Source organism: Fukomys damarensis, unplaced genomic scaffold, assembly GCF_012274545.1.
Source record: "Fukomys damarensis isolate Sample0158 unplaced genomic scaffold, DMR_v1.0_HiC HiC_scaffold_28, whole genome shotgun sequence".
Taxonomy (NCBI): Eukaryota; Metazoa; Chordata; class Mammalia; order Rodentia; family Bathyergidae; genus Fukomys; species Fukomys damarensis.
The window spans coordinates 30143418-30166872 of NW_022900940.1; the positions used below are offsets into that span (position 1 = coordinate 30143418).

At 37.5% G+C, this 23455-nt stretch overlaps 1 long non-coding RNA gene across 2 annotated transcripts in view; it reads left to right on the forward strand.

Moving 5' to 3' along the window:
* LOC104873460 overlaps positions 1-23455 on the forward strand; it is a 138451-nt gene that overhangs the window by 950 nt on the left and 114046 nt on the right. The window contains exon 1 of one of the 2 annotated variants that reach the window (XR_783482.2): positions 17625-17790. The exons of the other annotated variant lie outside the window; for it this stretch is intronic. This is a non-coding gene — a long non-coding RNA (uncharacterized LOC104873460). Of the gene's footprint in view, positions 1-17624; positions 17791-23455 lie in introns of those variants that run through there. 2 annotated transcript variants of the gene reach the window in all.

Consider the following 23455-nt stretch of genomic DNA (forward strand, 5'->3'; position numbering starts at 1 on the left):
TATTGAGTATTGAGTTTATTGGTACTTTTTAGGTATATAGTACAGTTACATTCATCACTGGGATCTTGTACCTTTACGTGATGTATCTTGGTTCTTATTTTTTCCCTGTATCCCTGCCCTCCCTTCACGCCCTTCACCCTTCCCTATTTACAAAGACTTTGTTTCCATTTTTTCCTTTTATCGTATTTTTTCTTTTCTCTGTCTCTCTTTTTAAGGACATTGCCCTTGGAGCTGACTCTTGTCAGCCAACATTGCGTGTTGCTTCCCTATATTATCTCTTGATGTATAACAAATTATCAGCAAAATTTAGAAACTTATTACAACAAATACTTATCTCAGAGCTTCTTTGGGTCAGAAGGTGGGTGTGGCTCAGTGGTCCTTCTTGGCCCCTCATGAGAAGATAGTCAATCTTTTCATCCAGAACTGTGGACTTGTCTGACTGAGCGGAATCGCTTCCAAACTCACTCAGGTGGTTGTTGAAATGCTTTGGTCTTTTGTCAGATGGGCCTCTCCATAACAGGTCTACCTCCTGTTATGGTCTGCTTAGGCTGCCATAACAAAATACCACACATCTGGAGTAGCTTAAACAACAGACATTTACTTTCTCATATTCTGGTGGCTAAACGTCCACAATTAAGGTGCTGGTAAATTTATTTCTTGGTGACAGCTCTCTTCTTGGCTTGAAGAGTACCACCTTCTCATGATGTTCTCAGATTATCTTTTTCTGTGTGGTCATTGAGAGAGAGAACAATCTCTTGGGTGTTTCTTTCTCTTCTTATAAGGACTCTAACCTAACCCTAACCCTATTGGATTAGAGCCTCACCTTTATGGCCCCATATAACCTAATTATCTTTCTAGATATCTTCAAGTATCATCACAAGGGAAGTTAGGGCTTCAACATATTAATTTTGGAAGGAAGGATACATAGGTTAGTCTATGACATATGGCAAAATCCAGGAGAGAGCAAGTGACAGATCACCCAAGATGGCAACTGTAGCCTTTTTATAACTTAATCTTGGAATTGATGTTGTATCACTTCTGCGATATTTTTTTTAGTTTAGAAGTGAGTCAATAAGTTTGGCTCACAGCTGGGCATAGTGGCACACACCTGTAACCCCAGCACTTGTGAGACTCAGACAGGAGGATCATTTATGAGTTTGAGGCCAGTAGCATGAGTACAAGGCCAGCCTGAACTACATATGAGACCCTGTCTCCCAAACAAAATAAAAAAAAACAAAAATAACAACAACAAAAGGAAAAAAAGGAGAAGAAAATAAGTTTAGATCACATTCAAAAGGAGATGATTAAAAGATGATGACTTTTTTAGAAAGTAAGGGGATTGGGAGACTATTTTAGAAGCTTCCTATTGTACTCTATTTGGGTAAGAGCTATTTTTATTCTCCTCTTTGGCTTCATGATCCTTCCTCAAGTGAACTAGTTAGTTCTGATTGCTCTACCAAATCCCAGGAAGAAGAAGGAACCTATAGGACAGTGTTATCAGGTAGCTCCTTCTAAAAGTGGCTTGGCAAATAGTGTTACTGGGTTTTAGGTTGCTCACCTCTCCTTTTGGAATTAGATTCCAGGTTCTTCTCATTTTAAACAAAGAATTGAATGAAATGAACAAAAAGCAGTGGCAAAGTTTATTTGAAAAAGCAAAAGTGAAGACTGATGGAGAAATTGGCTTTGCAGGGTGAATTTGGGATGAATAAAAGAGAAAAAGGCAAGATCAAAGTACTTCTGGGGAATCAGGGTGAGCTATTATGAAGAAAGCCACAATAATGAACTCTTCTTGGTGTCTGTCTTTTTATACTATCCAAATCTTAAGGAAACAAACCTGAGAGAACTTCTACGTGTGGGTCCTGAGAGGTGGTGCTGGGATCCCATGCCTTAGGCTGAAGTCAGGTCTAGGACACCCTATTAAAAACCTGCTTGAATTCTCGTGAGAAGTCCAGGGGTAGGGCTTTGGGAACTGTTCTGCACATATATTCTGGGATCTTATAATTAACAGGTCATGCCTACTCCACAGCCAGCTTTGACACACCCTAACCTTTTACTTCAATAGTACTCCAGGATCAGTGCTTTGGAGTCAGGAAGACCTGGGCTTGGAATATTTGCTTTGCTGCCTATCAATTGTATAACCTTGGGCACAGCTTTGTTTTTGTTTCATTTTGTTTTTTGAGATGAGATTCAAGTGAGGCTTTGAACTCACTGTGTAGCCCAGGCTGGCCTCAAACTCATAGTGATTTTCTTAAGTCTCCTGAGTTCTGGGATTATAGGCATGTGGCACCACATCCAGCATTGTTTTTTTTTTCTCCAACTTCTCTAAGACTGTGGTTTTGATGTTATTTATTTTTATTTTTATGGTAAAGTAAGTCCTCAACTTACAAAATGTTCCATTCCTGGAAATCATTTATGAATTGGATTTGTTCATCAGTCTTAGTGAGTCTTATACACCTTTGACACAAATACATAATCTAAGGCCCCCCCAAAAAAAGAAAAACACCAAACACAGAAACTACAGTAAGTTCCTGACTGTACTGTACTACTGTACATCATTGCCCAGTACAGTAAGCACACAGCAGCACAGCTGTGACATTGTCCACCAGATATGTGTGCTACTTCTGAAATTTGTTCACATGTATGAATTTTTGTTTGCGAGGTCTGTTCGTATCTGTGAAAGTTTGCAACTTAAATGTTCTTAAATTGGGGATTTACTATATAGAGCAGTGATGGTGAACCTTTTAGAGCTTTTGATGATAACAAATAGCTGGCTACAGCTCACGTGCCATAGGCTCACCACCACTGGTACAGAGAATGGAACCCAGGGACTCATGCATGCTAGACAAGCATTTTATTACTGAGCAACATCCCCAAGCCTCCAGGGTTTTAAAATAGACAAATAAAAAATAATTCCAGAACTTCTTCAGTTTGCACTACTCTAGAAGCCAAGAGAAGAATTTGGGTGCAAACAGTTTGGGAGATGATATTAAGACCCACCAGAAGAGAATGACACATTATGGGGAAGAAAGCTAATAAAGGTTGTGCTATCAAGCAGTTATCACCCTTGGTAGCTGGAGTTGAGTTCTGTCCCCTTCATCTTTCACTGGGCAGTCGTTACAGAACATGTACCTCAGTTATTTCACATGAAGGATGAAAGGTCTGTGGGTTTTATTCCCAAGTACCCCTTTTATCATGAGGATTGCTGCTCGAAGCATTGATTCTTCAGCACTCTGATTTCTTTTTCATGGGCCAATTATGTATCTGATGCCAGGAAGAAGTCACAGGGGAGAGAGTCAGATGTTTGCAGTAAGCAGCTTTCATAATATAGAAATGAATGCTGAATGCAGCACTGCCCCCCAAACCTGTAGCACAAACCACAAAATAATGCCAAAAATATGATTTTAGGTTTTAGTAGCCATATAAAATTAATTTATATCATTTAATCCAATATATAAAAAACTATTATCACAATAGATAATCAATATAAAATTATTAAAGATATTTTTACATTGTTGTTTGAAGACTTTGAAATCCAATGTGTACTTTATACTCAGAGCTTATGTCAATTTATTCTAATCACCTATCAAAACTTTATAGCCACATATGATTAGTGGTTCCCATTTGAACAGTGTGGATCTAGTGAAATATCTACATTGTCTGCATTGAGTTTCAGTAGGTTTTTATGCACATTAAATGAGGTAATTCACATATGCCACCCAATATAGCTGATGCCCTTATAGTGTATCCTAGAGCCAGCATTAACAGAGGGAAGGGAGCTGTAACAATTAATAAAACCCCGATCTTTTTTCTCAGATCACATTCTAAGAGTTTGGCCTAAATGACCTCCTGTAAGGAAGTTACTTTAAAAGAAGCCCAGAGATTTATGATTTTAAGCCATATTACTGGATAATGATTCTACTTGTGACATGGAATGGGCATTGACTGAGAAGATGAAGGAACATTTTGAGCAATGATACTGTTTTGATAAAAGTTTGGGTCATATAACAATATGTATTTGTCAAATCCACTGACTGCTTAAAATAAAATTTGTGCATTCAGAAAAAAAAAAGAGAGATCTTACTAGTTACCAAGAGGTTTTGATTCCTGAACAGAGGCATTCATGAGACAACGAATGAAGCACAATTTAGGGAAGACAAGCGCCCTGAAGGATTATACACTGGCTAAATTTTACAGGCTCTGTTAAAAGTTTGGCTGTTATCTAAAAATATGAGTTTTGTGCCCCATTATATCAACTCTGCTCCTCTACCCCCCAGCAGACATTTACTAATCCTTTTATCAAGCTCAAGAATAAAGCAAAGACTTCTGGAAAGATGGCAGAGTGGTAAACAGCAACAAATCAGCCTCTCCAAGATTTGGAATCCAGACACTGGAAAATAACAACTTGAGGAAGAAAAGAAGGAGAGAGGTGGATCCCTGGAACCCAGGAATATTCTGAAGGGAAAATTGAATCCAACAGAGGAAGTGAAGAGAAAGATCACAGAACAGGAAAGGGAAGGAGCAAACTGCACTGTCTCCCTGGCTCCTTGCTCATGGCATGCCAGAGGGGAGTCCATTCTACAGAGACACAGTGAGGGCAGGTGACTCCAGAAGCTTCTGAGGAGAAAATGCACCAGTGGAACCGAGCAGTGAATGCTGTGTACTACAGTAGCTGATGAGTATCTCCAGTCTAAGTAGCTGCTGTGTCACCTGGAGAGGGAGCTTAGTCAGATGTCATTTTATGGAGGGGCCAACTGAACCCAGGACTCAGAACACCCATGGATTGGCTTCATCTCAGGACTCCCAGTGTTGAAATCCCACAGTGACTCGGTGAGGGACAACTGTGGGAGCAGTTCAGGGTCAGGAGCTGAGGTCAGGCTGGCAAGAGACACCCAGAGTATTGTAGGGTGAACAACTCAGGTCCCAACTCCACAACCAGCGCCTGAATGTCTGTGGAATTGGAAGCATCAGAATCAGCACCCCAATTCAAATAGGCACTAACACAATTGGAACTGTCACAATTAGACAGATCAAGTAGACAAAAAAAAAAAAAAAATCAAAGAAATGTCAGACCTGAACCAAACCTTTGAACAAATAGATCTAGTAGATATCTATAGAGTGTTCCATGCAACAGCAGTATACACATTCTTAGCAGCACATGGGCCTTTCTCCAAGAGTCCACATACTACTAGCTCATAGAATGTACCTGAGTAAATGCAAAGGAATTGAAAATTTCCCATGCATACTATCAGATCATAATGTAATAAAATTGGAAATCAGTGGCAAAAAAGCCACAAAAACTACCACATACATATGTGTGGAAATTAAATAATACCCTCCTGAAGAATCAGTAGGTCACAAATGAAATTAAAGACTAAATTAGACAGCTTCTACAATTAAACAATAATGCCAATACAACATACCAGAATTTATGAGATGCAATGAAAGCAGCCCCTCAAGGGAAATTTATATTACTGAACTTTTATATCAGAAAACCAGAATGAGCTCAAATAACCAAATATTGAGCGTCAAGCTTTTAGACAAAGAAGAGCAAGTCAAAACCAAAGCTCATACAAAGGAGGAAATTATAAAGATCATAGCAGAAATTAATACAGTTGAAACTAAGAAAACAGTACAAAGAATCAGTGAATCAAAGAGTTGGTTCTTGGAAAGATTAAATAAAATTGAGAAACCCTTAGCCAACCTTATAAAAAGAAAAGAAAAGAAAAGAGAAAACTGAAGTCCATGAAATTAGGAATGAAAAGTGTGAAATTACAATGGATCATACAGAAATGCAGATCATCAAAACCTACTTCGAGTAATATGGAAAACATAGAAAAAATGCACAGATTCCTAGATATGTATAAATCACCAAAGCTGAATAGATCACCAAAGCTGATATAAAAATTCTAAGATGCCCAATATCAGTGAAATTAAAGAAGTATTTTAAAAACTACCAACAAAGAAAAGCTGAAGTCCTGACGGATTCACTACTGAACTTTAGAGAGGATCTAATGCTACTCCTCCTTAAACTCCTTAATTAAATTGAAAGGGAAGCTATACTCCCAAACTTTCTCCTGGAAAGAAGCATTACCCTAATACCAAAACCAGAAAAAAATCCAACAAGTAAGGAGAACTGCAGGCCGATCTCCTTAATGAACATAGTTATAAAAATCCTCAATAAGATACTGGCAAAAAGAATATAGAAGATCATCAAGAAGATCAAACACCCTGAACAAATGGGATTCATCTCAGGGTTTCAGGGATGGTTCAGTATATGTATATCAATAAATGTAGTACACCACATTAATGGAACCAAGGACAAAACCCACATGATCATGTCAGTACACACAGAAAAAGTATTTGACAAAGTCTAACACCCATTAGTCATAAAAACCCTACCTCAAATTGGAATAGAAGGTGTTTACCTCAATCTGATGAAAGCTATCTATTTCAAACCAATAGCGAGCATCATAGTAAATGGTTAAAACCTGAAAGCTTTCACTCTAAAATCAGAAACAAGACAAGGATGCCCACTCTCACCACTCCAGTTCAATGTAATCTGGAAATAGCCAGAGCAATTAGACAAGAAAAAGAAATAAAAAGAACAAGAATAGGAAAGGAAGAATTTTAATTATTTTTAGATAAAGATAGAAGACCCCAAAACTGCACCAAATGACTCCTAGAATTAACCAAATTTGGTGGCATACCTGGATACAAAGTCAACAATGAAAAATCAATAGCATGCCTATACATGAATAACAAACTCACAGAGAGATTAGGAAAACAACACCTTTTACAATAGCATTGGAAAAATAATGAAATCCTTAGGAATCAAACCCATTGCACTGAAAACTATGGTGTTCTGGAAAGGGAGATGACAGAGGATATCAAATGGAGATATCCCTTCTTCTTGAACAGGCAGAATGAATATAGTGAAAATGGCCATGCTTCCAAAACTGTTGTACAGATTTAATGCAATCCTCATCAATATACCAATAGTATCCCTCGCAGAACTAGAGCAAACTATTCTAAAATTCAGTTTGGAACCAGAAGAGAAATAGAATAGCAAAAGAAATTCTAGACAAAAAAAGGCAAGGCCTGGGCATCATAATCTCCAACTTGAAATTATACTACAAATGTACCGTGATAAAAACAGCATAGTACTGACAGAAAATCAGACCTGAAGATCAGCGGAAGAGAATAGAAGATGCAGAAACAACTCCAAACACACTCAGCTACCTATCTTTGACGAAAGGGCCAAATACCTTTATGGAAAGAAAGCCACTTTAATGGTGCTGGGAAAACTGTTTTTCCACATGTGGAAAATTAAACTTAGACCCATATCTCTCACCATCACTAAAGTAGAATTAAAATGAATCAAAGACCTATATTTTAAAACAGAAACAATTTACTGGAAGATAGAATAGGCATAACTCTTGACATAGGCATAGGCAAAGACTTTATGAGCACAGGAAATATTACGAAAAATCACATGTGGGATCACATCATATTAAAAAGCTTTTGCACAGCAAAAGAAACCACCAACAGAGTGAAGAGATACCCCACAAAATGGAAAAAAAAATTGTCAGCTATTCAAAGACAAAGGAGTAATATTTAGAATATAAGAAAACCTAAAAAATCAGACCTCCCCAAATTTAAAGATTCAGTCCAAAAATGTGCATCTGAAATGAATCTACACTTCTCAGATGAAGAAGTGCAGACAACAAATAAATATATTTTTAAAATTTTCAACATCACTGGTCATTTGAGAAATGCAAATTAGTACAACACTGAAATTCCATTTCATTCCTGAAAGAATACCTATCATCAAGAAATCAACCAATAACAAATGCTGGCAAGGCTGTGGGGAAAAAGGAACCCTTTTATACTGTTGGTGGGTGTGTAAACTGGTACAACCACTATGGAAATCACTGTGGCAATTCCTCAAAAAACTAAAACTAGAGTTTCCATTTGATCTAGTTACTCCCCATCTACGTATCTTTCCAAAAGAGTTAAAAGCATTATAGCATAGCGATACATGCACACCCATGTTTATAACTGCACAATTTTTAATAGCTAAATTATAGAAACAGCCCAGATTCCCATCAACACATGTATAGGTAAACAAAAGGTGGTTTTCATGCACAATGGAGTACTACTCTGCCATAAGAATAAACTGGGGACATTTTTAGGTGAATGGGTGCACCTTGAGAACATAAATTTAAATGAAATAAATAGGACACACATGTTTAAATATCACAGTGTTTCTCTTGTGTGAGAAACCCAAAGGGTAAATAAGAATGAAAATGGATAATAGATACTGGAAGTAGGAAGAAAATATTAAAAGGGGACGGGGAACAAGGGAGGGTGAAGGGGGAGGAAAGAAAGGTAATAGGGGTAAAAAAATAAAAAGAATGAAGACAAGAGAAATGAAATTTTGTAAAGGCAGAGGGGAAAAAGATTGAAGGGAAGGGAGGGGATTGGGAAAATAAAGAATTATGATGTATTATAAACTGTTACACAAATTTCCTGTGATGAATGTGATCATATATGTCAGAAGTATACTAATCAAATTGATTTAAAAAATAATAAAGCAAATATGAATAGTTTATTTAAAGTAGAGAATAAACCAGTTGTATTTAAGTGCATAAAATGAGGAAGCTGTATTCTAACCAATGGTGTTTTAAACTGAGAACTCGAGTGAGAAAAGTATATGTGGGTCAATTTATAGAATCCTGTCAGCAACACTGCTTTTAAATAGCACTTACAAACTGGCAAAACAAAAGTGAAACAACTGGAACTGCTTCAGTCTTTGGCCTGTAAAACTACCAGCAAGTGAATCCAATAAACAGATGCACATTTCTATCTGGATCCACACCTCTTCCCCCACTCTGTTCTATGACTCCTATGCACTATATCCCCAGAATATTCAGATTTATTTTAAATAATCAAGGCCTTTGCCTACACTCACCATTGCCACAGTCTCTTATCTCACCTCCTTTGGCCATTTCCCAATGCTCTTCTTACCAGCTTTATGTGTGAAAACAAAACTTGGCCTCAGGCCATTCATTCATAAATTATATTGAATAGGATGAGGCCTCGTGTCAGACAGCGTTAGAAACCTTAATTCATATCTGGATCCATTCAAGCTTTCCACAGTACTGAGGTTCATTCTCCTAGGAATTCCTAGAGGGGTCACTTATTCATGAGCTTCTTTCCTATACCAAGGGATACATAGACACCAGGGATATAACACAACAAAAACTTTAGTTCCTTCCCTCAAAGGAGGCCAAGGATGCAGACAAATTGATTATAAGGAATACAGGGCATATCAGGATCACCTAGGACTGGGTGAGGTAGTGATGAAAGGCCCCTTGAGGAGGGTTCTTAAATTGAAATCTGAGGGTGAATAGGAATTGGCACAGTGAGTTGGAGAGAAGAGATGTGAAAAGAATCAAGGAAATAGTGTATAGAAAGTCCTGGAGGTAAAATGTCATATTAATTTACTAAAAGTCTATTGTAAGATAATTAAGGATAGTAACATGTCTATTGGGTCATGAGTCCCTGGTCCATAAGCTGGCCACTAAACTATAGGAGTTGGGAATAAATCCAGTAGTTTTGGTGCAAAGCAATGTAATGAGTCAGGGTGGGCTTTTTTGTAGTTTCCCCCAAGTTTTGATACTTTGTAGTGTCATAAACCAGTGAGTGGTTCACATAATTATTTTACTTTATCCCTGATTGCTGTTATTTCCTTGTTTTGTAATATAGGAGCTTGATTGCTAGATAAATAAATCATTAACTCATTCTCTTTCATTCATTAAATACACACACACACACACACACACACACACACATATATATTTTAAGCATTGGGGGTCAAACCCAGGGTCTTTGAATTGAGCTACAGCCCAGCCTTTTCATTTTTTATTTTTAATTATTTTTCCTCATTAAATTTATTGATATATTTTAGGTATACAGTACAGTTACATTCATCATTGGGAGCTTGTCCCTTTACATGACAGATCTTGGTTCTCATTTATTATTTTGAAACAGGGTCTCACTAGGTCACTGAGTTGCCCAAGCTGAGCTTAAACTTGTGCTCCTCCTTCCTCAGCCTTCCAGAATGGTGGGATTGCACACCTGACTCTCAATTAATATATTTATTTTGTCACTATGGGAGGGAGCTGGATATAGATCAGAAATTTTGGCTTTAATAGAGCTTAGAGTTTGAAAATCAGGTAGGTAAATAAGCAAATGAGTCAATAAGATATAAATAATGACAAGTGCTTTGAGATGGTAATAAATGTCTGCTTTAAGATGGGAGGCCAAGGGAGGTCCTCTCTGAAAATGAGAATGTAAGAAGAGAATGGAAGGATAAGGAGAAAGGCTTTGAAGAGCATAGAAGGAATGTGCTCCAGGTAGCAAAAATGAAGCCCAGAGTGAAGCTGAACAGGCTGGAAATTATAAAAGGTGCTTCTGCCCTCAGGCTGTAAACTTGTTACTAAGGCTCACTGTCCAGCGGAAGAGGTGTGCAGATTGCAGGGTGAGTATCAGAAGCCCCTGGAGAAGGCCCTCACTAGGAAAGGCTGAAGACACTGGAACCTTGTGCCCTGGAGGACAAGAGTACTGGAAGGGGATAAGGCTAGGGCCAGGGCAAGCTGCATTTACTGTGGAAGTCCAGCAATGTTGGAGGAAGGCATCCATGGGGAGTAGGGTGGTAGCAGTACACAGGGAGCCATCTCTATCAGGAATCCCCAGTAAGTTGAGCCTAGTTTCTAAGGAAGGCAGTAGCTGCACAGCCCAGGAGTAGGCAACAGCCAACCACATGTTGCTGGTTCTAATTAATTTGCGGCATGAGCATAAAATACATAAGAGGTTTTAAAGCTCTAGTAGAACAAAAGATACAGAATAGCTCATTAATCATAATATGTATTTATTTATTTTTATTGGTACATTTTAGGTATACAATACAATTACTTTCATCATTGGTATCTTGTACCTTTACATGATGTATCTTGGTTCTTATTTTTCCCCATTCCCCTGACCTCCCTTCACACCCCCATCCTTCACTATTTACAAAGACTTTGTTTCCATTTTTTCCTTTTTTCTTTTATTTTTTGCATTCCCTTTGTACCTTTCCCCTACTCCTCCCACTTCTCTTTCACCTATAGACTTTTTTCCCTATTACACAATATAAATTATATCTTTTGATTCTTATTTACACTTTTTGTTTATCGCACCGGAGATATTATTTGATATTTACACGTGTGTCCAATTAATTTCACTTAAGAGTATGTCCTCAGTGTGCATCCACTTAGGTGTAAATGTCTGTAGTTTCTGGTTCTTTATGGATGAGTAGTACTCCATCTTATTAAAAAAACACATTTTCTTTATCAAGTCTCCGGTTGATGGGCAGTTAGGCTGTTTCCAAGCTTAAGCAATTACAAACTGTGCCGCTGTAAACATGGGTGAGCATATATCACTGTAGTATGATTCTTTTAATTCTTTTTGGAAAATACCCAGCAGGGGAATAGCTGGGTCAAATGGGACTTCTAATCTTAATTGTTTAACATTTCTCCATATTGATTTCCGCAGTGGTTGCACCAGTCTGCACTCCCACCAACAAAGAAGAAGGGTTCCTTTCTCCCCACAACCCAGCCAACTTTTGTTATTGGTTGATTTCTTGATAGCAACCATTCTTTCTGGGATGTCGTAGAATCTCAGTCTTGTTTTCATCTGCATCTCTGGGATAACCTGTGATGTTGAACATTTTCCATATGTTTATTTGCTGCTTTTACTTCTTTGTTTGACAAATGTCTGTTCATTTCAGATGCCCAATTTTTAATTGGGTTTTTTAATTTGAGGAGTCTAATTTTTTGAGTTCTTTGTATATTCTGGATAGTATACCTTTGTCTGATGAACAGCTGGTAAAAATCTTTTCCCACATTGTAGGTTGTCTCTTAGCTCTGTTGGTCTTGCTGTGAAGAAGCTTTTTAAAAAAGATTAGATTCAGGGCTGGATTCTTTCTGCTAATTCCCATCAACTGAGGATTATTCATAAAATCTTTTCTTATGCCATTGTATTCAAGAGTTCTAACTAACTCATCTTCCAACAAGTTTAGTGTTTCTGTTTCAATATTTATATCTTTAATCCACTTGGATTTTAGTTTAGTGCATGGTAAAAGGTAAGGGTCTAGTTTTAATCTTTGTCAAGTTGAAATCCAGTTTTTCCAACACCATTTATTAAAGAGGCTATCTTTCCTTCAGTGAGGGTGTTTGGCCCCTTTGTCAAAGATGAGGTATCTGAGCATGTCTGGAGTTGTTTCTTCATCTTCTGATCTATTTCACTGATCCTCAGGTCTGTTTGTTTGCCAATACCATGCTGTTTTTATCACAGTGGCTTTATAATGTAGTTTTAAATTGGGGATTGTGATACCCCCGCCATGTCTCTGTTGCCTAGAATTGCTTTTGCTATTCTAGGTCTCTTCTGACTCCAAATGAATTTTTGAATTGTTTTCTGTAATTCAGTGAAATACACTCTTGAGATTTCATTGGGAATGCATTGAATCTGCATAGCAGTTTTGGAAGTATGGCCATTTTCACTATATTGGTTCTTCCTACCCAGGAGCAAGGGATGTCTTTCCATTTCTTTTTATCCTCTTTGATCTCTTTTTTCAGAGTGCTATAGTTCTCAGTGTAGAGGTCTTTTGTTTCCTTTGTTAGATTGATTCCTAGATATTTCGTTTTTTTAGATACTATTGTGAAAGGGACCATTTCCCTAATTTCTTTCTCGGTGAATCTGTTATTTGTGTACAAGGAGGCAGTTGATTTTTGAGTGTTGACCTTGTATTCAGCTACTCTACTGAATCTGTCAAATAAGTCTAGAAGTCTTTGGTAGATTTTTTTTGGGTCTTTTAAGCAGAGTATCATGTTGTCAGCAAATAATGACCTATAGACTTCCTTTCCTATCTTTATTCCTTTGATTTCTTTCTCTTGTCTAAGTGCTGTGGCTAATGCTTCCAAACCTGTATTGAATAGCAGTGGTGATAGTGAACATCCTTGTGTTGTTCCTGATTTAGCATGAAGGTTTCAGTTTTTGACCCCTGAGTTTGATGTTGGCTGTTGGTTTTTCATAGGTAGCCTTTATTAAGTTGAGATAAAGACCAGCTATTCCAATTTTATGCAGAGTTTTTATCATGAATAGGTGTTAAATTTTGTCAAATGCTTTTTCTGCATCTATTGACATGATCATATGGTTTTTGTCCTTGACTCTGTTAATATAGTGTATTACATTTATTGATTTATGTATATTGAACCATACTTATATCCCTGGGATAAATCCAAATTGGTCAGGGTATATGACCTTCTTGAGACCCTCTGTATTCTCTTTGCCTGTATCTTATTGAGGATTTTTGTATCTAAGTTTATTCGCAAGATTGGCCTGTAGTTCTCTTTCGTAGTTGGGTCTTTTGCTGGTTTTGGAATCAAAGTAACACTTGCTTCTAGGAATAAATTTGGAAGTATTGTTTCCCTTTCAGTTTCACTGAAAAGTTTCAAAATTAGTGGTAATAGTTGTTTTCTAAATGTCTTGTAGAATTCAGTAGTGAAGCCATTGGGACCTGGGCTTTTCTTTGATGGTACATTTTTAATTATGTTTTCAGTTTCACTGATTGTAATTGGGGTGTTTAGGATTTTTATATCTTCTTCATTGAACTCTGATGATTCATATGTATCTGGAAATCTGTCCATTTCTTCTGTATTTTCCATTTAATTAGAGTATAGGTTCTTGAAGTAGGTATTGATGAGCCTGTGGATTTCTGCTGGATCTATTGAGACTTCACCTTTTTCATTGCCATTTTCCTTTTCTTTCCTTTTTTTGACAAGGTTGGCTTGGCTTTATTTATTTTATTTATTCTTTTGAAAAATCAACTCTTTGATTCATTGACTTTTTGTATCATTCTCTTAGTCTCCATTGTGTTGCTTTCTGCTCTGATCTTTATAATTTCCTACTTTATACAAGCTTTGGGCTTATCTTACTGTTCTTTTTCTAGGACCTTAAGGTTCAGCATTATTCAGTTGTTTATTTGAGCTCGCTCTGTTTTCCTAGTGTGGGCATTCACTGCTAAATTTTCCCTGTAGAACTGCTTTCATTGTGTCCCATAGATTCCTGTATGTTGCATTGGCATTATCATTTATTTGTAAAAACTCTCTAATTTCTTCTTGAATTTTCTCTGTGACCCATTGGTTGTTTAGGAGAGTGTTATTCAATTTCCATGTATTTGTGAAGTTCTTGCAGTTTCTTTTGCTATTGACCTCCAGTTTAATTGCATTATGGTCTGATAATATACATGGGATCACTTCAACTCCTTTGCATTTTTAAAAACATGTTCTGTGAGCTAGCATGTAGTCTATTTTGGAGAATGACCCATGTGCAACCAAAAAGAATGTATGATTTTGTGTGGTGGAACACTCTGTAGACATCAATTAAGTCCATTTGTTCAAAAGCTTGGTTTAGTTCAAGTATTTTACTGTTGATTTTGTCTAGACAGTCTATTTACTTGTCGTAGTGAAGTACTGATACCCCCCCACTACAATTGTATTAGTGCTTATTTGGTATTTCATGTCCCTTAATATTTGCTTTGTATAGTTGGGATCATTAGTATTTGGTGAATATATATTAATGATTGTCATCTCTTCTTGGATTGTCATCTCATCATCTTCTTCTTCTTCCCTTTACAAGGATGTAGTGAATTTCTTTGTCTCTGTTAATTAGTTTTGGTTTGAAATTTAGTTTGTCTGCAAATAAGATAGCTACCCCTGCTTTTTTCTGGGTTCTTGTCACATGATGAACTGTTTTCCATCCTTTTGCTTTCAGTCTATGAGTTTCTTTTTGAACTAGCTGCATTTGTCTTATACAGCATATTGTTGGATTTTCCTTCTTAATCCATTCTGCCAGTCTATTTCTTTTGATTGGTGAATTGAGGCCATTAACATTGATGGTTATAACTGATGTATATTGAGCTATTATCATTATGTTATTTTCTTGTTGTCTTTTTAAAATTTTTTCCCCTCTCCCTTTAATTTCTTGTCTTGCCTGCTGGATTTGCTCCTTTGTGTTTCATGGAATTATGATCTTCATTGTCCTTTTTTAGGATACTATTTAGAATTGTCTGAAGTGCTGATTTGGTGTTCATGAAGATTCTCAGGTGTTATTTGTCATGGAAGTATCTTATTTCCCCATCAATTTTGAAAGATAGCTTTGCAGGATGTATCAGTCTAGACTGGAAGTTGTTTTCTTTTAGGGCTTGAAAAACGTCACTCCAGGCTTTCCTTGACTTGGGGGTTTGTGTTGAGATGTCTGCTGTGATTCTGATTGACTTTCCTTTGCAGGTAATTTGCTTCTTTTCTCTGTCTGCTTATAGTATTTTATTCTTCTGTTGGGTTTCTGGGATCTTGATTATTACTTGTGTACGTGTACATTTTTTGTGATTATGGCTAGTTGGAGTCCTATAAGCCTCACTTATCTGTATGCCAAATTCTTTTGCTCTGTTTGGAAAGTTTTCTGTCATTAATTCTGTGAACAGTTTTTTTATGTCACTTGTAATTTCTCCTGCTTTTTCATGGACTTCTATCAGTCTTATTTTTCTTTCTTTGTATGATCAGGAGCTGTTAGATTGATTTCTTATGCTCCCTTACTTTTTGTTAGGAGCTCCTTCTTTTCATGGTCATTGACTACCATCCTGTCTTCTATATCTGATATCCTGTCTTCGGATTGGCTCAGTCTGTTACATGTACTTTCAATAGAGTTTTTAATGTCGTGGATATCTGTGTGAATCCGTTTCATGGATTCCATTTCTTTCCTATATTGGGCATTCATTGTTTCTATTTCTTTTTTTATGCTGGGCATTCATGGCTTCTTTCATGGTCCTGAGCCCATTTATTTTCTTATCTGTTTGTATTCTAGAGTCTGTAATCATTTCTTTCAGTCTCCTCACAATTTCTGTTTTTGAATTTTTCTAGAGCCTCATTCTTCTGCTTTCTTACATCCTGTGCTATCCGTTCAGGGTGTCCAGCTGGTTGATTGTCAGACTTTTCCACTTAATTTTCCCTAGAATTTGCCTTTGATGAATAGGCAGACAGTGTCTGTGCTTGTTCCTTGCTTGAATGTCTTCTCATTCCTATTTTTGTTGTTGGTACTTTCCTTGATTTAATGCCTGAGTTAATACTTTGATCTTCCTGTTATAGCTTGTCTTTAGATTTTGAGTCTCTAATAACTCTGAAGAAATCTCGTTTTCGTTATACCAGGAAGGACAAATGATTAAATCAATCACAACATTTAGCCCAAGTAATACAATCAGCAACATAATAGCATGAAGCGCAGCTTATAAAAAAACAATTTTGTGATATTTATTAATCTCTCACCTTTAACCATGTGAATTAAATAAAAATTGAGGCTGGAGCTCAGAGCAATGGCCTTTATGACTTCCTGTGCCTCTGTGGTTTGAATCAGGTACCAGCCCAGCCAGGAGGCCAGAGGCACATGGGGTGAGGGAAGGGGGCTGCATGTACTTGTGCGGCTATGCCTTGCACCATTCCTCTCTTGTAATATTTATTGCATAAAGAAATAATGTTTGGATTTTGTGGTCAGCTTTCCATTGCTGGATCAGTGCTCTGGAAAGCAACGATTTAGGAATATAGAGCAATGAAGAAAAGAAAGAAAAGGAGGCTAGAGAATGATCTTGATTTTAGGCCAGTGGGCCCTGGCTAACAGTGGTTTCTGACAGTCTACAAAAGAGGAAGAAAAAGAAAAAGGGATAAGAACTAGCAATAATGTAGGAGCTCAGTCACCAGAATTGGGTCCTAGAATCACAGGATTATCTGGAGAAGGCTTTCTGGATGTTGTTTTATTAGTCTGGTGGGCTTTAAATTACTTATATAGTACCTAACTATGAGGGGTACCTAGGGCAAAGCTTGATATGCAGGAAGGAATTAAGCTGCGTTAGATTTGAAGATTAAATGAGAGATGAATGGGTAGTGATTTAGGCAAATTGAAACGGGATATACCTGTCTGGTGATGTACAGCACAGTAGAAAGCATTTTGACATGACTTAGACTGTGAGTACCTATGGTGATGTTTGGTAATTTCTGCATTATTATCTTAGTGGCATCAGGCATTTTTCACAGACCACCTTGATCATTGCTGGCATTCCTGTCCCTGAGGCATCAACTGTTGGTTTTCCCCAGCTGTTATTTCAACAGGCTTCCCATATACATAACCCAGTAGTGCCCTTCCTCCTGTCCCTGAAGGGCACTTGTTACTTCCATACAGCGTGTGAGATGCTGTGGTACCAGAAAGTTCATGTAACCTAGGTGGGTGTGGTGGACATGCCTATAATCCCAGTACTTGGGAGACTGAGGCAAGAGATTTCTGTGAGTTCCAGGCCATTGTGGGCTACATGGTGAGTTCAACTCCAGGCTGAATTACTTAGTGAGATGCTGTCTCACAAAATTTAAAGAAAGTTTATGTAACCTAAAAATATTGGACAATTAATGTTCTATGAGATGTATTTTGATATGAAGTGGAAGCTAACTAATAAATTCCTCTTTCTCATGCTTAGATGAAGGGCCTGTGTCTGACTCAGAAGATGACTATATGGATGGAATGGACAGTTGAGTTTGTGTCTAAGCTGTGGCCACCTTAGTAGTATATCCTCCTGGTAGCTCTCCTTCCCTGCCACACTCATCCATCAGCCCATTTCCTGAGGATTCACCTTTAATAAGAAAGTAACATGTAAGTGATTGCCTCAGATTTGCCAAGGTATAATCATCAGTTTCAGGACTGTGGAGGCCAGTAGCTGTGTAACTTAGTATTAGCCAACAACTGTATGCAACTGGTTTTGATTAAGATATAGTGTGAGCATATATATATATATATATATGTTTAAAGATGTAACAATATAAAAGAGGTATAATAATTCATTAACACTTTTTATGATCTATTACATGAAAAAATGATAGTTTGGATGTATTGGTCAGCTTTCCATTGCTGGAACAAAATGCCTGACATATACAACTTAAAGGAGGATAGATTTAATTTGGCTTATTGTTTCAGACCACAGCCAGCTGGCTGTATAGTAGGAACCTTGTAGTAGAAGGGCCTGGCTCAAGAAAGTGGTCAACTCACAGCACCTAGGAAGTCTATAGAGAGTTGGAGAAGAGGCAGAGAAGTAGGGGCCAGGAATCACGTATAGCCCCTTTAGCTATTGGGAGGCTAGTGCCTTTACAATCCAGTTCCTCCGGGAATTTTTTAATCCAGTAAAGTTGACAATTGAGATTAACTGGCACATAGGCTATATTAAGTTACATAAAACTACTTTCACACCTGGTTCTTTTAACATTTAGAATATGGCTGCAAGATTTCCATTTACTTTAGTCTAGAGTTTGTAATTTAGGGCAAAATATGGGAGCTTCCCATCTTCTTTTGTTCTTTTGGCATTTCTTTTATTTTCTATGAATTCTTAGGGATTATTAAGAAGTGATGGAGTGAATAAATTATACTTTCAAGCCATGGGAGTGCTTTTATGAGGGTGAAAATGTTACTGGACACCTAGGTTTGCTTGCTTGCCACTGACCAAATCAAAGGGGGGCAATTATTTTGCTGAAAAGGAAAAAGGCTTTATTCAAAGTAAGTTCTGTTTGTTTGTTTGTTTTGTTACTGGGGATCGAACTCGGGTCCTTGTACTTGTGAGGCAGGTGGCAGAAACACTGTGCTAAATCCCCAGCCCCTTCAAAGCAAGTTCTGATGAGATTCAGGGGTTCATCACCCAAATCACCATCTCATCATGTACAGGTTGATAGTGTCTTTGACAGCAAAAACAGTGGAGAGGCAAGAATGCACTGGCATAGTAGATGTGTTCAGGCTAGTTTCATCCCTTCCTAGTCCCTACCATTTCCTCTTGCCTATGGAAATGAAGATGCTGGATTTTGCCAGCATCTGCATATTATCTAGCTGAGATAAGTGGGTAGTGGCTATACGTAAGTCATGTGGAAGTTTGGAGAAACCACTTGTCTCTAAGAAAAAGAAATTCTTTGTAAGGTTCTATTTTGCTCTCCTGGTTACAAAAAGAAGCAGCACCATGTGCACATTTACTACATGAATATGTTAAATGACCATCTATGTTTGTTAATATCTAGTTTTATAGGTGATTAAGTTTATAATTTGAATTACAAATGAATGAGGGCCTGAATTTGATGCCTTACTAAAAACATTAACGTGAGCACAATAGATGCTGCAAAGGTGAACAGTTTTTTGTTAATCTCCTGCTATATTTTATTACACGTATTTTCCATGCTATAGTTGAATACCATGAGCATCATGCTTAAGGATTAACTTTTGTGCTTTTTTTCTTCCTTTCTTTTTTTTTTTCTTTGCTTCCATTATCAATTACATGTTGTGATTTGGTGGGGGTAAATTAAATTTGTTGCAGGATTGGCTCTGCTCCTTTCTCTGGAATGTCCTTGTGGCTTTCTTGCCTAGGGTACTTCATCATCAAATTGTCTTATTAAGTACTCATGCACTGTATCTAGTACAAGTGAAATAGTGGTGGATTTTATTCTGTTCTATAAAAAGATAAGGTTCTGGCTGGCAGTCACGTTCCTTGTTTTGGAATTTTGTTCTGGCTGGATTGAAACACTGTAAAAGAATAGTTGGTGAGCAGTTGCTTAAGGGACAAGAGGTGAGTGAATTCATACTTAAAAGACATGTGATTTGAGAGGGAGGGAGTGACAGTTTGGGTTAGAAGACAGTTTCGGTGGAAAGAGAAAGGAAAGCAACAAGTTTAAAGAATCAAAAGGAGCAGTAATTTAAAAACAAATCAAAATCACTTGGCATAGCTCCACCCTGTCAAAATTTAAGATGTTTTCATTTTAGCTGTAAACCAACATGGTAGCAGAGTATGTTATGTACACCTGGGTAATTAGTTTATTTTCAGAGAAATTCAAGAAAACATACTATCCAGAATTTTGAAATTCTGAAGCAGTACAGTTTATTCTCAAGCATGACTCAAAGATCACCTACCAATATTCTTTCAACAGACATGACGTTTGAGTTGATCCCAACAGCCAGATTCAGAGGTCTCTTTCACATGCCACAGGATTAATTTCCTTTATTTTCTAGCCCTTATATTCTGTGTTCTTTGAGCATTTTTTCCCTCAAAAGAAATTAAATGTAGAGAAACAATTCTATCAGAAGATTTACTGTGATAAGAGAGGTTTTAATTTGAAGTTCACTGAAGATGTACTCATACATGAATTAATATTAACTTTGTTCAAAGACATAAACTAGCAGAGTGCATGGACAATCACAGTGAGTCATTTATTTCAAATAATAGTCTCTAAACTGTTTCACAGCCTTCCTGGGGGGATGGAGTTACATGAAGTATAGTTAATAGAAAGGTAAACTACTAGTCCCCTTCACATCCCACAAGAATCTATCTTGGCAAGTGAATTTCCTTTGCAAAACTGACTTGAACTCATTCAGCCCTTAGTGGAAATTGTGACAGCATTCTAAGTGTCCCTCTGGATCAAGGCATGTAAACACAGTCATGTCCAGTCTGGTTTTATGTTAAAAATCTTTTAAAAATGGTTAACAGCTTTCATTGCTCATAAAGTTAAAATCACTTTGTTAATTTATGACCCAGAGAGGCAGATTATTGTAGGCAGAAAATATAAAAGAAAATGAACTGTAGCTTGTATTTTCTTTTTTAGTCAACCAACATATAATATTATTAGCAAACTGTATCATGGCAGCACCTTGATGATTATAAAGATTAGAGGGATAATATTCATGTTAAGCTTGGAAGACAGGACTTAAATGACCTGGACGACATAAGCGCAGGGTAAGATTGTAGTTTAAGTGTGTAGCTTGCAAGCGCTGATATATTCATGGTTATTCTCCAACGTTAGCACAGCCATGACACTTCATAAGGCCTCCGTAAATATTTACAGGATGAACACAGGGTTGAATGCTAGGACTTGTCTCATGGCATTGCCAGCTCATCAGGGAAAGTGCTAGATGTGTAATCTGGATGTGAGCCAGGAAAAGGAGCAGGTGAAAGCTGATGAGGTAATGGGAGATGGAACCCAAGAAGTTGCTGAGGTTTTCTGGTGTATTTTGCTGTTGACATTTGTTTGCCCTTCATGATTTCACGTGGGCTTTTCTGAGAGGCACATGAGAGAGGCTGCTCAGGAGAGCATAATCAGGATAAAGGTGTATCAGAACCAGGCAGGGAAAGTAAAGATGTGAGGGATCAAAGGACCCTAAGAAGAATCCTGTAAATATAGGCATACTGAAAAAGTATGTTCATTTATAAAGAAAATATTTAATTCTGCTCCTTAAGAAAATGGACATTAAAGGAATAACTGCATTTGCATCTTTTTTTTCATTTTTAAACATAAAATGACATGTGGGTCATCACATTTAGTGTAAGACACTAATGACAAAAGAATTTATGGGCAAGTCAGGAAGAAGGAACTACATGAACATCTTCTGTTCCAGTACTTAAGATAAAGGCTCTGCATGTGTGGTCCCGTCTGACCCTCACAATAAATTACTAACACTTGAAGACCTCACAATATCTCATTGAGAAAGTACAAGAAAACTCTGTGTTTTCTTTATAATCATTCTACAAGTAATACACAAACACGTGCTTATGTTTCAAATGCCAAAAAGCAAAATTTATATTCAATCCTTGCTACCTTCCAAGGACTCTTTCCTTCATATATGTGATTACTGTTAACAGTTAGACATGTGGCCTTCTGATTCTTTTTATTTTTATGTGTTATAATTACATGTGCATTTAATTTTAAAACATGAAATTATTGAGGTGTACAATTCATTCATTGGAATGTAAATATGAAGTGATTCAATTTTTAAAAGTATGACTTTCTCTCAAATGTGATTTTTTTGGGGGGTACTGGGAATCAAACCCAGGACATTCACATTAAGCAACAACCTAGCCCTTTTCTTACTTTTCATTTTGAGACAGGCTCTTGCTAAGTTGATAAGTTTTCTGGGGCAGGCTTGAATTTATGATCCTCTTGCCTCAGCCCCCCAGAAGGCCTGTGTTATGACAACCAGATTCCAAATGTGATATTTTAAACTTCTTTTTTTGTTCCTTGGGTGGTTTGTAAGTTCCTTACTGAAATCTTAGCTCTTTTCTTCAGCTTTTCTGTTTTTTTCAGTTATTAAAGTGATCTCATTTTGATATCAAACATTACATTTGTTTTAAAATTCCAGTTTTAAATGCAGTTCAATCTCCTGTTCGACCCCAGAGAAAGCTGAACCTGTGTGGGGCTCTAGCTCTCTGTTGAAGTTGCGGGGAGAGAATGTAACAGCTTTTACCTGGTGGACTGCATCTGCTATTCTAACTTTTTGTGAGCTCAGTGATAATGGGTGTGTCCTTTGTAATAGGGGCTTGTTTCCACTTGGTGGGCACTGGCAGCCCTTATATTCCAAGCAAAGGTGAACTCTATACTCATTCTTTAGTGGAGTATATTTTCTCTCTGCCATTCTCAACTATGGTAGCTCTAGACTGTGGTGGTTCTAAAGAGTTGAGTCTCAGCTGCTGGTTAACAGACATATGACAGACATATGTGAGATTCCATCTTCCATGACAGAAATCAAGAGCTTAGAGTATGGAGGTGATTCTAACTTTGTTTCCAGTGGGTACCTCCCCACTCCCGTTTGCCATCTCTTTCTACTTTCTTTTCATAGATAGCATGGAGCACATCAGTAGATCTCTTGGCTGAGCAGACATCAGGTAGGCCAACAAATGCCAATCTTGTCTTTGTACAGTCATCTCATCTGTAACAAGTGATGCTTTTGGAGGCTCGATGGAGATTGTCTATGCTATCTTGGAGAGGGGAGGCAATCTTCTTTCTCTCCTAAATGGGGACTCGAAGGAATAGACTTTTCTCTCTTTGCTGTTCTAGGGCTGGTGACCCTGTCTCCTCTTGGTTCTCTTTTACAAAGACTAGAAGAGGTTATGTGGAAGAGTGGTGGCAGGACTGGTTCTGCATTTTGCTGAAGTTTCTTTCTTTAAAGTCTGTGGGGAAGAAGATGTCCTCAATATTGGTTGCTTTTTCCACATAAAACAGATTTCACAGTGCCTTCTGACCTTTAGCTGAGATTCTTCACTCTCATGAGACAAATTCAACTTGTAGCTTGTTTCACATCCTTGGACATTAGAACTTGCTGTCTGTGCTGCTTATTTTCTATTTTTCCTATTGTCAAGACCAGTTCTTCAACTTTTCCATCCTGCGCTATGTCCAGACAGCTGACTGCTATGAATTGTGTCATCTTGGCTCCTTTGTTCTCTTGTGTCTCCTTGGTTTTGACTAACAGGAGGCAGTGGTAGGAGCTTGCTAAGTGATAGAAAAGGGAATCAAGGTGTTTA